The sequence below is a fragment of the Pseudorasbora parva genome, chromosome 10 (assembly GCF_024679245.1).
Source record: "Pseudorasbora parva isolate DD20220531a chromosome 10, ASM2467924v1, whole genome shotgun sequence".
Classification (NCBI taxonomy): domain Eukaryota; kingdom Metazoa; phylum Chordata; class Actinopteri; order Cypriniformes; family Gobionidae; genus Pseudorasbora; species Pseudorasbora parva.
Window position 1 is genome coordinate 5,934,130 of NC_090181.1, and position 16,372 is coordinate 5,950,501.

The 16,372-nt window shown below is 44.4% G+C and overlaps 1 protein-coding gene across 2 annotated transcripts in view; it reads left to right on the plus strand.

Moving 5' to 3' along the window:
* LOC137090945 (leucine-rich repeat and fibronectin type-III domain-containing protein 2) overlaps window positions 1-16,372 on the plus strand; it is a 481,236-nt gene that overhangs the window by 220,479 nt on the left and 244,385 nt on the right. The window contains exons 1-2 of one of the 2 annotated variants that reach the window (XM_067454959.1): window positions 432-446; window positions 3,725-3,833. The exons of the other annotated variant lie outside the window; for it this stretch is intronic. The gene's annotated coding sequence lies outside the window, so the exon portion shown is untranslated. Of the gene's footprint in view, window positions 1-431; window positions 447-3,724; window positions 3,834-16,372 lie in introns of those variants that run through there. 2 annotated transcript variants of the gene reach the window in all.

The following is a 16,372-nucleotide window of genomic DNA, read 5'->3' on the forward strand; positions in this document are numbered from 1 at the left end:
TTATATATATTGTATATATACAAACACATCTCTATGATCAGATGCTTTCTTAACTGCTGTTTTGTTCAACGCTGTCATTTCTTGTTATTGAGAGGAAAGGATGCAGCACAAATATGTGGTCAGCATCGTGATGTTGGTTAAAAGTATATTGCTGCAAAGGTATTTTCAACTTTCTACTTCTAAACGCAGAACGAAATATAACTTTGCCATTAGTATTGGGTGAGTATATATTGTACGTTATTTGTGCACAAGAAATGTTGCACACGAATTTAGTTGTGCTAATCCAATTAAAACGACCCCACAGCGACGCCCAGTGGCCATTGTGAAATTGCAGTCTTAACTAAGTGTGTCCTTCTAGTGTTGCCATAGTTTCAGTGTTGCTTCAGAATTTTTTTTTCCTCTGCCATGTTTTTTGATGTAACAAAAGGCTGTGAAACCACGTGTCTGTGAGTAATTACTGCAGTATTTTGTCATTGTTAATAGAGTAAAATGCAATTTAAAGATACATGAGTAATATGTCTATTAGCTATAGAGTTTTTTGACTATTTAATGTTGTTACACATTATTTGGCATTTTCTAATATTTTTATTTGTATGTTCAGTTTTACAGTGCTTCTTTTTAGTAAATCAAACACAATTAAAGTCTGGCACCTGAGGCCAAACTAATGCATTTTGTTTGAAAAAAACGTTTTGGCCTTCAATCAACACTGACACGGTGTTTGTATGAACAAAAAATACGCTTTTTCAAAAGGTTATGTCTACATTAATCTGGATACATTTGAAAATGGCAGATTCAAACGCTTTCCTTGATGGTGAAACCAAGGGGGTAATCTAGCGCTCGGAAAGCGTTCCACCCCTAGGGGCTGCCATTGCTAACCAAGCCATCACCTTCTGTTAGCATCCCATTGACTCCCATTCATTTTTGAGTCACTTTGACAGTGAATAACTTTACATCTGAGACGTTTAAAGACTCCATTTGTCCATTGTTTATTTCTAAAGAAACATGCCAATGTATAAAAGGCTCCATTACCTTGTATCTTACACTATCGCCCCGCAGCAGCTGTTTTTGTAAAAATAGGCTAACGATTGCGTCATAACCAACGCGACCCTGTCGCACAGTTGAGAAATTACCGTATAGACCTGAAGAGACGCTCGCAGGCAATTTTTTACTGTCTATGAGACAATCGGGGGGACGTGGAGACATGTCCTGGAGACTAGTCTGATAAAGTCAAGGGGGAAGAATGGGGAGAAGCCCATAGTGAGCCAAAAGCAACGGGAGAAAATATTTAAACAACGTGATTCAGCTTTCGCTTTCCACATCTACTAGAAGACTCACAGCTGTCAGACAGGAGGCTCACGTCACATCTACGTTGTCAAGCTTAGTCTGAGCCTGCGCAGTTCGCTCAGCCATCAGGAAGTGAGTGCCCCTAGGTTGACTTCATTCTTTCGCCGTAGACGTCAATGGGAACGCTCGGTCCATTTCTTTTACTGTCTATGGGTGAAACGTCGGAAAACTTCACATTTACCTTACTGCGCATGCGTCGTAAACCCGCATAAACACTCACTGAGATGACAGACAACGAAGACTAAAGATATAACGCAATTCTTCTCGCAGGATAATTTTATTTAGCAAAATATCTCACCATTCACTGATGTGTCCAGGTTGCACTCACTCATTCACTCACTCACTATTAAATTTTCGTCTATAACGCAACCGCTCTTGTGTTTTGCTGCAGGGCCATAAGTAATTTTTTTACAGGATTTTGATATGAATATTTTACTAATAACTGCACATAAATGGCTCAATACCGGTATACACATGCATATCTATTGGTTAAATATGCGTCACATCACATGATGTGTTATCATTTTTTCAAATAGGTCTACCACAGTCCACACTACAACACGAAAACGCTCCACAAATTGAACCACTTTGGAGAGCATTTTCAAAATGCTTTGTTTTTGTTAATAAAAACGTTGCCTCTGTTTAGACTAGTATTTTGCCTATCGTGTGCTTTACTTTCACTTATGATTTTTATATCACAGTCCTGCAAAGATGACAGAATGTACTGGCATTTGCTGTCCTGTGGCAAAACATGAGAGCGGTTGCGTTTTAGACCGAACATAAAATGGTGAGAGAGTGCAACCTGGGGCCTATTGCACAAAACTAGAATAAGGGATTAAGCCGGGATATCTTGGTGATCCTGGCTCAATTTATCCGTCAATATACAGTTATCTTTTGTTATCGTTATCGTTCTTGGTGTAAGTGTGCCTTCAGGGTATGTACTTAGACGACAGCGGTGTACTAGATTTTGCATACAGATGACAAGATCACCAACATATCCTGGCTTAATCCCTTATCCTAGTTTTGTGCAATAGGCTCCTGGGCGTATTAGTGAATGCTGAGATATTTAACTTAATAAAATGATCCTGCCAGAAGAATTGAATGATATCTGTATAATGTCTTGCTCCATATGTACCATCTCAGTGAGCTTTTATGAAGGTTTTATGCATATCACAGTCATCTTTGCAGGACTGTGTTATTCACAAAGTAAGGTACATTTAGCATTTTACAACATTTAAGTGTGGATGTAGCCCAAGCTCACAATATCCCTCTCAGAAACTGAAGCTTTCGCGCCTCGATCGCCCCCCGGTGACCGGTCCCAGTATAGCCGCCCCTCTGTGTTTTCTAATGGATGCGAGGCAAACTAAACAATCAAATTACACTTCGAATATTTTCCTTTTGATATCGCAACTGTACTTCCCGAAATCGCTACTGCGCAGACTCCGTCCCAAGTGCAGGCCTTCTCAAAGCTTCAACTCTGGCAAGCGGAAATGGATGATGTCGAGTCGTCCATATTTTTTTACGTTCTATGATGTAGCCTGAGGTGGTCAGACTCAATTAGTCGGAATATAAGTCTGAAACTGCTCAATGGGGTGTGTTTCAACCGATTCAGGAAAGACCTCAATTGGATAGACCTACAACTAATCAGAGCAACAGAGCGATGCATAACTAGTTGCCAAATGTCAATGGAACTCAACCGCACTGTGTTGCCAAGTCTGCGGTTTTCCCATGGGTTGTTTTCCATGTCCACGGGTTGAAGCGACCTCAATTATGTGATATATAGACCCAGGAATGCGAATTTTAGCAGGAAACCTTGCCAAAATAACACTAGGATTAGAACAGATTCAACCCAAGCGCCTTTGATGGCGTGGCTGATAACGTTACTGTTGATCATCTGTCCATCATCGTCTAAAGCCCGCCCTGATGATTTCATTGGTCCGAACAGTTTCTGTTCAGGCCTAATTACTCCTCTATGGATCGAGTCCAGACTGAACTGCCCGAGCTCAAATGTTGTGGGCGGGGCTGAGTTCTGCTGGCATCCAGGCTAGTGTAGATGAGAAACATTTGGAAAATGCTTAAAAACTGCTGGCTGCAGTTCACTTAATGGCCACCAGCGTAACAAATAACAACAAGTGTTTCAGAATTCGGAATAAGGGATAGTTCACCCAAAAATGTAAATTCTGTCATTTTTTTGCCTTCATGTCGTTCCAAACCCATAAGACCTTCGTTCATCTTCAGAACACAAATTAAGATATTTTTGATGAAATAAAAATAGCTCTCAGACCTTGATGAGGTCTAGCTCTCTGACCCCTCAGAGAATACTTTTTTGTGCTCAAAAACAAACTAAAATGAATGACTTTATTCAACAATTTTGTTCTAGCTGTCTGTGGAGAGGCCTGAGTCCTGAGAGCTCTGGGATTTCATCAAAAAATATCGTCATTTGTTTTCCGAAGATGAACGAAGGTCTTACGGATTTGAAACAATATGAGGTGAGTAAATAATGACAAAATTTTCATTTTTGGGTGAACTAACCCTTTAAGTCTCTTTAAGATTTTAAACTCAACATAAAACTGTTTACCTTACATTTTTACAAGTGTAAATTTAATTTGACAAGTGAAACATAATGAGAAGTCCTTGTGTGTCTGGAGGGCAGGGTTTTAGAAATCAGAGGGATTGGTGCTGTCAACCTCAATAAACTTTGCCGGTTACTTGTTTTTGGTCCTTATCATATCTTCATCGATGCAGTCTCTGGGTGTGTAGGACTTAATTTTGCCCTCTGCTTGCTTGCATTCTGCTTGGACTATGAATCTCAATGTCTTGCTGTAAGCTGCATGGTTAAACAAAGGCATGTGCTTCAAAGCGACTGTTGAAATCTTTTCCCAATGATTAATTGTCAATGAACTGGCACAAATAAATTCTAATCAGTAATTTTCCTGAGTTTCCAGCAGAGCCATTTCTCAGAGAAAATGATTCTATTTTTCTCTTTCTTATATCATGTTGTGAGAGCAGCAGAAGTTTGTTTTCCTCTAAACAAACTGATTACAAGACATACGAGGTCATAAACCAGAATGCAGCTGATTAAACATTGCAGGATATTTTAAATGTAATCGTTTTTTAATGGTCTGTTTATCTTCCATTGCCATTTACATACCTTTTTTTTCCAAGTACCACTACTAATACCAAGATCTAATGAATTAAAGCTTGTTGTGTTTATCCAATATATCATGATTACAAACTGAAGTTTAATTGTAAACAGTTAAATAATAATGTCATGTATGACGAATGAGTGTCAAGCTGACGGACATATATATATATATATATATATATATATATATATATATATATATATATATATATATATATATATATATATGAGCACACACAGAGAGACAGACACAGAGAGGTAGAAAGAAAGGCAAGATAGATGGAGGTTGTCATAAAAAAGTTAGCTGAAATACTGCAGCAGGTGATATACCATTATTTCTAATGTACAATTGCAATCGGCAGGGAAACAAAAGATGATGTTTTTTCATTTCTTTTCCAGGATTTCTTTTCCTCTCCATTTCCTCACTGTTTTGGGTTTATTGGAAAACTACTTCCATTACATTAGTAAGTGAAAATCCTTTCTGATTTAGTTCATGGTGTCAATGTGAGATTCAGAGTATCACTGTAATAAACGTCCCCGGTTACGTATGTAACCTTAGTTCCCTGAGAACAGGGAACGAGACGCTGCGTCAGCTGACGCTACGGGGAACGCCTTCAGCGTGACAGGTGTCTGAAATCGCTATCAAATCACAATCCTACTGACCGTCGGCAGCTGGTGATGTCATCACCGTGCGACCAGGAAGTATAAAAAGGCACCGTGCCAACATGACAACATCCGCTTCGTCTGAAGGGACTGTGGGCAGGCACACCTTGAAGCATGGCCATGTGACGCAGCGTCTCGTTCCCTGTTCTCAGGGAACTAAGGTTACATACGTAACCGGGGACGTTCCCTTTCGAAAGGGAACTCGCGCTGCGTCAGCTGATGCTACGGGGAACGATATACCCACGCCGCCATGCTGAGGGGAGTGCACGCCCCTTACTGGCAGTGAGAACTGCCTGGACGAGTGTTCGCGGAAAGTCTGAACCACTCCCCCTCTAGCCACACAGGCTGCCAGTGACATCATTCCCTACGGTCATAGCCCAAGCTATATGCCTAAGAGAGAACCTAAACAAGTTTTAACTGAGGTTTCCTACTCTCGGCTTGCTCGAGGGCCTGGGACCTACTACTTTCGAAGGAAGGAGTCCCTTAAGGGAATGTGGCTAGGGGACCGAGGGCGCCACCAGCCGTCACTAATTCGGGAAACCCTTCACCGAATGCCACCAGGGAGGCCTCACCTGGCATCACTTCTGTGGGACACCCCAGCTTGGCCAACCCTGTCTGTCAAAACAGAGCCTCCGGACATCGCTCTACTTATGAGCATCCAGACTGAGGGACTGCAAAGTGGCAGTGTCCTCCTCAGACCGGAACTCGGAGACGGGAATCCTGGAGAGCAGTACTCAGCTTAGCGCTTCTTACCCTTGCCATCGAGGGGAGTCTCTTCTGCTCGATCCTAGGATCTACTGAGCACATTTATTACAGGGGTGCTCAGGAGGCCTAAAAAAGGCCTATGGACTGATCTACCCGGGAGGCCCCGAGGGGGGCCTGCCCGTCTGATCAGACTCAAGCGGCCGTAAGCTCGCAGACGACCCTCAATGAGGGGAGCTCTTAAGCCAGCTTGGTAGGTAACCCATGCTGTAGGCTAGCCAGTCCCTGTCCTGAAGGGACTGCACAGCAGAAACGGAGTCTCGTTGTGCTAGGGCATAAGCCCGCCCTTGAGTTATACCGGCGCAGGCCGGGACCCACCGGCGGGCAGCCGCTAGCTGTCAGCCCAAAGCCAGTTATACGTTCCTGTTCCAAGGAACCGTTTCCCCTCCAGGGAGGCCATGAGGCGCCTCCACCCAGCACCGTTAGTGTTAGCTGTTTGCTGTTAAAAGCCGCAGGAAGGTGGCTTTACTGGTTCCTCAGGGGGCTCATGAGGCTATAACGCCAGAAGCCACCCACGCTAATGGCTCGCGTCTCACCGAGACCTTGGTCCGGGAATCCTCTCCCAAAAAGGCCCAAAGAGGCCTGACAGCATAATACACTGGCCTAACGAGCGTCCCAGCTCGGGGCTCACCCTCAGGCGGCCTGCAGGCAGGTGGCTTTACTGGTTCCTCAGGGGGCTCATGAGGCTATAGCGCCAGAAGCCACCCATGCTAATAGCTAGCTTGTCACCGAGACCTGGTCCGGGAATCCCTCCCAAAAAGGCCAAAAGAGGCCTGACCGCATAATACACTGGCCTACCGAGCGTCCCAGCTCGGGGGCTCACCCTCAGGCGGCCTAGAGCGGCCTACTTCCTGTCAGCCAACGTGCAAACTGTTGGGAGCTGTTGTGTTCCCGGGCTCGCCTCCAGGGAGGCCTGTTTGATGCCTACGTACAGTCCGGTCTTTTTAGGGCGGCCCGGAGAGGCCTATTGCCGAATGGCAGTTCCCTATTAGATTGGTGACATACGGTGCTTATCCGATGGCAAATCCCACCGGAAACCCCGCAGGGCCGGGAAACGACCATAGGACGGCCTGAAGCGGCCCGTCCCTGATAGCAGACTATGCTAGCCACCTGGCTAGCACCCGCGCACACTGTTGCAAGACCTGGGAACCGGGGCTCACCCTACAGGCGGCCTCAAGCGGCCTAGATCCTGTCAACCAATGGTCGGAACCCTAGGTCACCCCCTCAGGGGACGCTATGTGAGGCGTGCTGAAACTCAGCGAGCCCTTAAAGTCGGGCTGACAGTGGCTGTCTGCTGGCTGATGAGGACTGGGTATCCAGTCACTACCTGGGGACTCATCCCCAGGGAGGCCGTTAGGGGCCTACTTATGACGAGGTTTCTACTGCAACCGACATCGTTGGGGAGAACCCTCCCCGCTCACATGGGCCACGACGTCGGAACTCACCCGCAGGGAGGCCTACTGAGGCCTACCACCTGACCCAGAGTTAACTGCCCGGACTGCCTCGGCTGGCGTCTCCCGCCAGCCAGCCTTCTATAGTCGGTCCGCCCCAGCGGCCCATAGCAGCCTTCTGCGACGGCGCAGTCTCTCAGGCAGCGCCTACCAGCGTGGACCTAAAACACAATGCCCACAGCAGTGCACTCAGCATAAAGCGCCTTGAACCCTCTAAAGCGAGGGGAGTACAACTTACGCCACCTGCCTCCAGGGCGGCCGTCTGGTCGGCCAGCGGTCCGCCGTCCGCGCAAGGGCATCAGCCGTGACAGTGTTTCGACTCCAGGGGAGCATCCTACCAACCGATGCTTTCAGATGGTTGCGAAGTACAGCTCGACCCGAGCCTAAAAGGTGAAGCAGAAGACACAGAGCAAAAAGTGAAAGATATTGAACACACACACATAACCGGCCATTTCCTGAACCAAGCCGGGGGGCCGCCCAGAAGTGGCGGCCGCACTAGCTCTGGGGGGCGGGGCTAGCAAAACCAGTCTAACTGCGCACCGCGAAGAGACGCCTACCCCGTCCCCACGACCACTGGCTGAGTTGCGATTCATTCTGCTACACACCTTTATGCATTAATAATAACCCCCAAATGCAGAAGGGGGGTGGGCATTGGCCGGACGACCCTACTGCGGGGAGGCCGGGTAGGGATATAAAGCTCCTGCGGGACTACCGACAGGAGCCCGGGGCAACTGCCAGGGCGATATGCCACCGCGAGACGCCACCGTCATCCCATCAACAGCCTAGGCCAACTTGATGCACTAGCATCGGTCTGATAATCCCACACACAACGGCCCTAAACAGGGCTGGGACAGACCTTACTGTAGTTCATGCGCTAGCCTAACCTCACAAATTCATCTAGATATTTCACTAGCAGAGGTGCCAACGCTACCCAGAGGTGGCTACAGCTAAAAACGTTCGCCAGGAGAACATACGTCAGTTTATATCGCCGCTACATGCCCGCGGCCTGTGCGGTGGCCTCAACTGCTCATATTACACATATCCAGAAGAGAAACAGCCTTATAAACTACTGTTGCTACACTAGCAAACATACAGCCTACATAAACACACTGTGTTTATACCAAACATCGTTCTAGCCACCTTTACCGGGGAACTACAGGCCCACTGTTACACTTTTCTTCATCTTTTGTAGACAAAATATCCCTCAGGGAAGCATAGAGTCCAAACATACGGCATTAAAAAGAAGAATGTTTGCCCTAAAAGGGGACTCACCCGCTGTCTTCAGTGCCTCATCGCTTCATGTAACATGCATGCTTCGGCGCACTAACCTGAGGGTGGGGCGCTTCATTCTCAAACAAGGCCGATTTTGGAGGCGGCCGCGAAATCCCGCTATTCCCAGAGACGATGCACTGTGTGCGGGCAGAGCACACACCGGCCTGGCAGGCCGTCAGAGTCTCACATCCGCTCATCATCGGCCCGCGCGGCCTGGTGTGAAGCGCGCCCGGGGAGAGAAAAGAACATAACAGAAAAACAAAAGGAGGGGACACATTTACATCACTTCCGCGCCCTCGGGGGCGGAGACTCACCACCCCGCTTCCGGGGCTGGAAGCGGCTCTTCTCCCCGATGTCCCTCCTCCTGTTGCGGGTGTCCCGCCTCTTCTGCGTCCTACTCCTCCACGGAGGGGGCGCCCGAGAGGCTACGCTGCTGCGTTGGCCCAACCGATGATCCTCGGACCTCGAAGGGCCAGGGACACCCTCCTGCCTGGGCGCCGCCCCGGACCTCAGCGGAATACACGTTCTATATGCCGCTGAGCGCGCCCTCGCCTCTCTGAACTTTCCCACCACCGCCTCGACGGAGGTGCCGAAAAGCTCAGAGGGCGAGACCGGGGCATCAAGGAGAAAAGCCTTTTCTTTCCCCCCGATGTCCGCCAGGTTCAGCCACAGATGCCTCTCCGTGGCAACCATAGCCGCCATCGACCGTCCGATGGCGACTGCTGTGTGTTTGGCCGCCCGGAGAGAGAGATCCGTGGTGCGGCGCAACTCAGCCATCGCATCAGGGGGTAGGCCCTCCCCCTGATCGAGGTCCCTCAGCAGATCGGCCTGATAGGCCTGCAACACTGCCATTGTGTGCAAGGCCGCCGCCGCCTGACCCGCCGGCGTGTATGCCCTGCCGTTAAGACGCGAGGTCGTCTTTAATGGTTTAGACGGCAGGGCTGGAGCTCTTAGTGTCGATGGCCGCCCGGACGCGAGATAGTTCGCGAACGTCTCATCGATGGGCGGCATCGACACATACCCTGCCTCGGCCAATCCCTCGACATCAGCGAAGTTAAACCGCTGATGCCGATGGATTCGCGCCGAGTAGGGTTTCTTCCATGCCCCCACGACCTGCTCGTGAAGGTCGGGGAGGAATGGAAGGCTCCCGGGAGCTGGGCGGCTATGGTCGGGGAGAAACCGATCGCCCAATCTGTCAGGGCGGGCGGCCTCTCCCCTGGCTCTCTGCCACGGCAGCTGAAGTCTCAGCGCCGCGCGCCCCATCACATCGTACAGCTTGTAAGGCCGCCCAAATCGTCCCAATGGAGGCTAACGATCGGCGGGTGAAGGTCGCTGCGCGTTCGTCTTTTCAGCGGGGAAAAGGGGATTTTATTCCAATTCCTCGTTATCTGACTCCATTTAATTATAATTTAGAATTTAGGTTGGAATGCCATTTGGTTATTTGGTCATTCATTTTTAATAGTTTAATTACACATTTAATTATTCCGTTTAACCCTTCGTTGAAATTATACCCAACCTGAATAATTCCAGAGCAAGTCAGAATCAATCAAAGTATAACAATTTTATTTAACAGTCAGGTAAATGTATAAAGCCAATTACATAGTCAATTCAAAGGTAATCCATATATAACATCAAATAGTCTGAAGTAAAGAATGAAATGTATACCTGACTTCTGAAAATTACATAATGCTGGCTATCTTGAGAGACATCCAGCATTACGGGCTGACCGGTTTAAAGTGTCAAGCCCTGAGCTCTTTGCAACATTTCCTTAAATACCCAAAACCAGATACATACCCAGAACCATTTGAAACTCTTTCAAATGGAAACACCAGTTAACAATAGGAATTTGCATTGATCAGGTCCTATAGACCTGATTAGAAGAGAGGCCAAATGGCTGAAAGCCACACCCACCATACACCAAAGAAAGATATCTTTAAACCCTTAAAACATTGATTATCTTTTGGTTAACTTCTGTGGAGTTGAGATATTTGTACCAGTCGCACTGAGACATTTCAAACGATATCAAACACATATAATACTGTATTGTGAGGATTGACATTGTAACAAAGAGATTTCTGGTGCATTTCAGGTGATCTCAATATGAGGGGAAGCAGGAGTTTGGGGGAAGTTTCATGTGAAAGGAAAGGCATGTAAATTAGAGTCATTCATAGATGGTTCACTCAGTGTGATGTCGTCTCGGACAGAGACTCTAACTGTATGAATGAGTTCAGATGCTAATTTCCTTTGTTTTCTCAGAGCGATTAGACATTTCGGCATCTACTAGCATTTTCCAGCCTTACAGATTCCACCTCTTGATCCCGTTGGGTCAAACTCTGGTGGTCCTATGGGATCATAGTTAGATGTTGGTTTGTAATCCTTGAGATGTAGAAATTGTCTTTGTAATATTAGCAGCTGTAGAGACCTTCGGAAGGCTCTTTGTTCACCTGCAGGACACCGTCTCACCAGGTGTGTGTAGCTTGAGTTTCAGCTGGCGGGTGAATGTGTTCAGGTGTTCTACCTGTAGTCCAGCACAGCATATTCATAGAGTCAGTCTCGGACCTTGGTGAATGTTCAGTTAACGTGTCACTTCTTCATGGGGAAGCTTCTGCTTCTGTAGCACCTTCCCAATGATAATCTGACCCTCGTTGTGTAATCCTCACACCTCCAATGGTGTGGTTAACTGGGTAGCCTTCAATAGGTGGAAGGCTTCTCCGTAGTTGACACCTGAAAAGAGTGTTAATGGCCACTTAACGACTGAACACTGATGAACTTGAAGCCGTAAAGAAATGCATAAGCACATATAATGCAAGAAAACATAAAAGAAAGAACAATGTGGGTTCACGTCAGCAGTGCGATTGGTACACCTTCTCTCAAATGTTTTTTAAGGTCATAATTGGTGGGGTGGATTAAATATATTTAATCACCTAATTCTTCACTGTCACTGGGATAAAGTGATAGCGGAATTTAAGTATTCTTGGTCTGAATTTCTCAAAGAAATGCAGCAAAAAGTCAGTGCAGTTTATATATTTAAATAGATGATATGCATATATAATAACATCAATAATATTCAATATTCAATCACAATTATGAAGATATACATATATATATAATAACCACTGTGTTTGTTCAGGAATCTTCCAAGGCAATTAAGGCAGATCTAAATATGTTTAGTCATACAATAATGTGGATTGTGTATTCCTTGTCACAGTGTGTGTGTGTGTGTGTGTGTGTGTGTGTGTGTGTGTGTGTGTGTGTGTGTGTGAGTGAGCAGTCCTATGAGTTGGTAGGATGTAGTGAACAGCGTTTGCTATGTGTGTCTTTAATAGACTGTCATCATGGGACCAACTCTACTGTCCTGTGTGTGTGAAGCTATTTGGATTTGTTGGTGTGAAAAGACTGACAATAGATCTTTAGTGAAGTAATACTTTTGGACTCTATGCCATCTTTGTCATCTATGATGTGTAGTGTTTAGCCTGGATAGATTTGATCTGTCTCAGGTGATATGAGGGTGTAGTGAAGGAGGTGTGTGTTCTGTGTTTGTTTTTGGGAGATGGGTGGAGTCTTATCAATAACAATCTGTGTTGCAAAATTTAGTTCCAGTGCTACACTGGGAGGTCATGTATACAGTTTGTGAGGTGTGAATGGCCCCATCAAGTGTATTCGCACCCATCTCCATCATTTCAAGTTGCTCTGACAATTCCATTGTTTTGGCTCTGATGGGGGTGTTAGCCCCATCTTGGTGTCCATCCTACAAGGAATTGCAGTTGTAAACCTGAGACAAAAATAATGCAGAGAATCACAGTTAATTCTGACATTATCAACAGCTTCACAGTCAGGTTTGGACTTATTTGAATGGCACTATTATGCCTGATGCAATTTTCATCCTGGCTGTCACATGAAACAGAGTTTCATCGGCCAGGTCTGAATTGTTGCTGTTGTTTTAGTACAGTGTGTGACACCTTAAAACTGTTCTTACAGTCAAGCCTTCACAGTCTGCTGTGAGCATTAGAAACCCCAGTTCTGCTGGAGAATTTTTCTGGATTAATCAGAGCTTTTATCGCTCATACTGTCATGAATTCCGATGGGTTGGTTCCCATGGCTTTATTTCCAGTTGCTCTCTTTACAGTCAGATCTGTGGGCAGAAATTGATTCACCTGTTTTGGTGTTGTCTGCTTTGAATTTTGTTTTACGGTGTCGCACACACATTTGATTATTTGAGGTCTCTGTGACCTGTAAAAAAAAATGTTGAGGTACTTCTGTGGTGAAGGGTGAATTTGTAAAAAAAATGTTGAGGTACTTCTGTGGTGAAGGGTGAATTGGTTTGCGATTATCAGTGCCACACATATAGCTGTGTTCTTGTAAAGGCAAAAGATAACAGCACAACCCCTCCCTTTTGGCACTGGGAATTAACCCAATGCAATTTAAGATTAAAATCCAATACATTTCTTTTTGCATTACCTCAATATTTTATCTGACTCAATAATGTAAATGTTTTAATTATTTCTAATACTTTACAAATATGAATAAACGTCTGATTATTCTGCTTAACTCTTTACTTTATTGAAATCATTCATCAGGTTCTTAGAGTCACAGGGTCTTCGCACTTTCCAGTATGCGGGCCCATAATCACAAACTTATCAGTCTTGGTCAAGTAGACAGAGGTTAAATCTTTTACATTGAGTTATAGTCAGTAAACCAAGATTCCGATAACATGAGTATTCACAAACTCGTCAGTCTTGGTCGTCAGTAGAGGCCATACGACTGATATCTTTGACGCCCGTGCTACACGTTGATCATTCCAAGATATTTTTGTTCAGTCCCCTTGGGTTTGAATTCTCGTAATTAATGCAAACTGCTTTCAATCAGAGGCCCATGACCATCACCACAGATTCAAGTGACCAACTTACTATCTCTAATGGTGACTTTCTATAATCATGCCGTGGTTTTCCACGTCTACGTAATTTAGAGCAATATTACAACAATCAGGAATTAGGGTTGCCCTATTTAGATTGGTCTAACAATTTGTTATTGTTCTAAACGGAAGACGTCTTTAGTCTTTCAACCCGCAGTCCAAGTCTACGTATCTGAACGCCAATGTGTTAGTCGGAGCTCTAAAACATCAGCCTGGTGTGCTTTTATGCTCCACCGAAAAACTGTGTTCTAGTCCGTGTTACTAACCTGAGCGTAGTCTTGTGGTGTCATGGATGTACATGATCCACTGAGTTATTAACACAACATACGTTATAGCATTTTCATGGTTAATGCAATTGAATAACACTGTAGTCACATGGCAATCCTATGCTCCACCTGGGAGACAAACAAATTCAACAAAGAAACACATTTATTCAGTTTTTCTCAAGATACATGGTCTAGAATGCATATAGCATCTACAACCTTTATCCTAAGTGTTTCATACACTTACAGTAAAGCAATCTTGTGTTTTAAAGAATAAACTTAAATAGCCTAGGTGTTTTTATTAACACAAACAACTATCGTGTGTTCAATGCGCACGTGTTTAGTACAATTACAAATTTGAAAATGCATACGAACTAATACCAAGCGTTAGGCGGAACTCTAAAATCTCAGTCGGCGTGCCTCAAAGCTCCACCCAAAAACTGAACTCCAGTCCGTTACTAACCTGACAGATTTGCGGTAACAATACATCCTAATGCACTAAAATCAATAATTTCAGAGTAAATCAAAATTAAATCGAACGCAACAACATATTTATCAAAATGTCTTAAAGATAATGATTTTGATTCGGCCCTGCAGTCACAACTGGCTGGCATGTACATTGATTGCACGACAACAGTCAGGCTTAAGGCCAATGAGCGACTCTGTTGGTGTTAACATCCAATGAACTAGCAGCACATGCTGAGTGCAGTCAAATTCCTGCTCGAATTCTGTTTTGAGTGAGGTTTCGGATTTTATTTTCATGCCAATACATTTGAATATGAAAGACTGGTTCAAGACTGATGCAAGCACATTCGTTGTATCTCTTTTTAGATTTCAAATGCCTATTTGCTTGATTTAGTCTATTTACTGACTAATCTGCTCAGTGCACAGTGGCAATTTTAACTGAATTTACAAAATGTGATAGATTTAGGTGTTACTTATTTGGCTAAACGCTCCCATTGAAGATAGAGAGAAAGTCTTTGTTCTCCGAGTGGGCGTGGTACGCCCCGTGGGCTCGCTGAGCCACTCAGAAACATCATGAGGTTTCTTAACAAAAATACAGTAACAACATCACTATCATTCTGTGTATCAATCTTAGATTTGAATCGTACCACCTCTTAATCATTTGTAGCCACGAGTAATTTAGCTGTGTAGCAATAATAGCTGTAGCCAATTTTGATCAAACAAAAAGTTCTCTTCATTTTTACATGTTGCATATGCATCAGCCTGTTTTTCCCAACTTTGTTTTTCATAAACAAATGCATCAACGTGCGTATCTATCAAATCACAAATGCCTTCCAATTGTTTACCAACTTAGATTTTTAATTCTATTGTTTGCTCGTTCTCATCGTGTGTTGCTAGTTTGTTGCAGCTAATAAAACAATGGAGAAAGCATTTAGCTGATTTTAAAAACGCTCTAATTTACAAATGTTTATTGAGTCTCAGGAAATAGTTTGGAAGATGTTTTTCCAATTTAGGTTTAGTTGTTGTAGGTCTACGCCGACAAAGAAATATTTTAAAATCTATAACATGAGTTTTAATTCCTCTACTGCGCTGTCGCTATCATGTCCCTGATATGTGATTGTATCTAAATTCTTAAACCCCACCGGATTGCGGTTCCGGTCTAACATTGGGTATTCCGACCCATTCTATTCATGTGTCTATATGGGATGCGTCTGTTTTTCCCTAAACATTTCTAAAAAGGCAAAAAGAATTTTACTTACCAGAACAGCTGAAGAAAGAGAAGTTCAAACCTCTTGTTGATTTTAAAATCGAATACTTCGCTGAAAAGACGTTGCTCGTAAGAGAGTCGCAACATCACGGAGGCTGGTCACCATTTTGTAAGGCCGCCCAAATCGTCCCAATGGAGGCTAACGATCGGCGGGTGAAGGTCGCTGCGCGTTCGTCTTTTCAGCGGGGAAAAGGGGATTTTATTCCAATTCCTCGTTATCTGACTCCATTTAATTATAATTTAGAATTTAGGTTGGAATGCCATTTGGTTATTTGGTCATTCATTTTTAATAGTTTAATTACACATTTAATTATTCCGTTTAACCCTTCGTTGAAATTATACCCAACCTGAATAATTCCAGAGCAAGTCAGAATCAATCAAAGTATAACAATTTTATTTAACAGTCAGGTAAATGTATAAAGCCAATTACATAGTCAATTCAAAGGTAATCCATATATAACATCAAATAGTCTGAAGTAAAGAATGAAATGTATACCTGACTTCTGAAAATTACATAATGCTGGCTATCTTGAGAGACATCCAGCATTACGGGCTGACCGGTTTAAAGTGTCAAGCCCTGAGCTCTTTGCAACATTTCCTTAAATACCCAAAACCAGATACATACCCAGAACCATTTGAAACTCTTTCAAATGGAAACACCAGTTAACAATAGGAATTTGCATTGATCAGGTCCTATAGACCTGATTAGAAGAGAGGCCAAATGGCTGAAAGCCACACCCACCATACACCAAAGAAAGATATCTTTAAACCCTTAAAACATTGATTATCTTTTGGTTAACTTCTGTGGAGTTGAGATATTTGTACCAG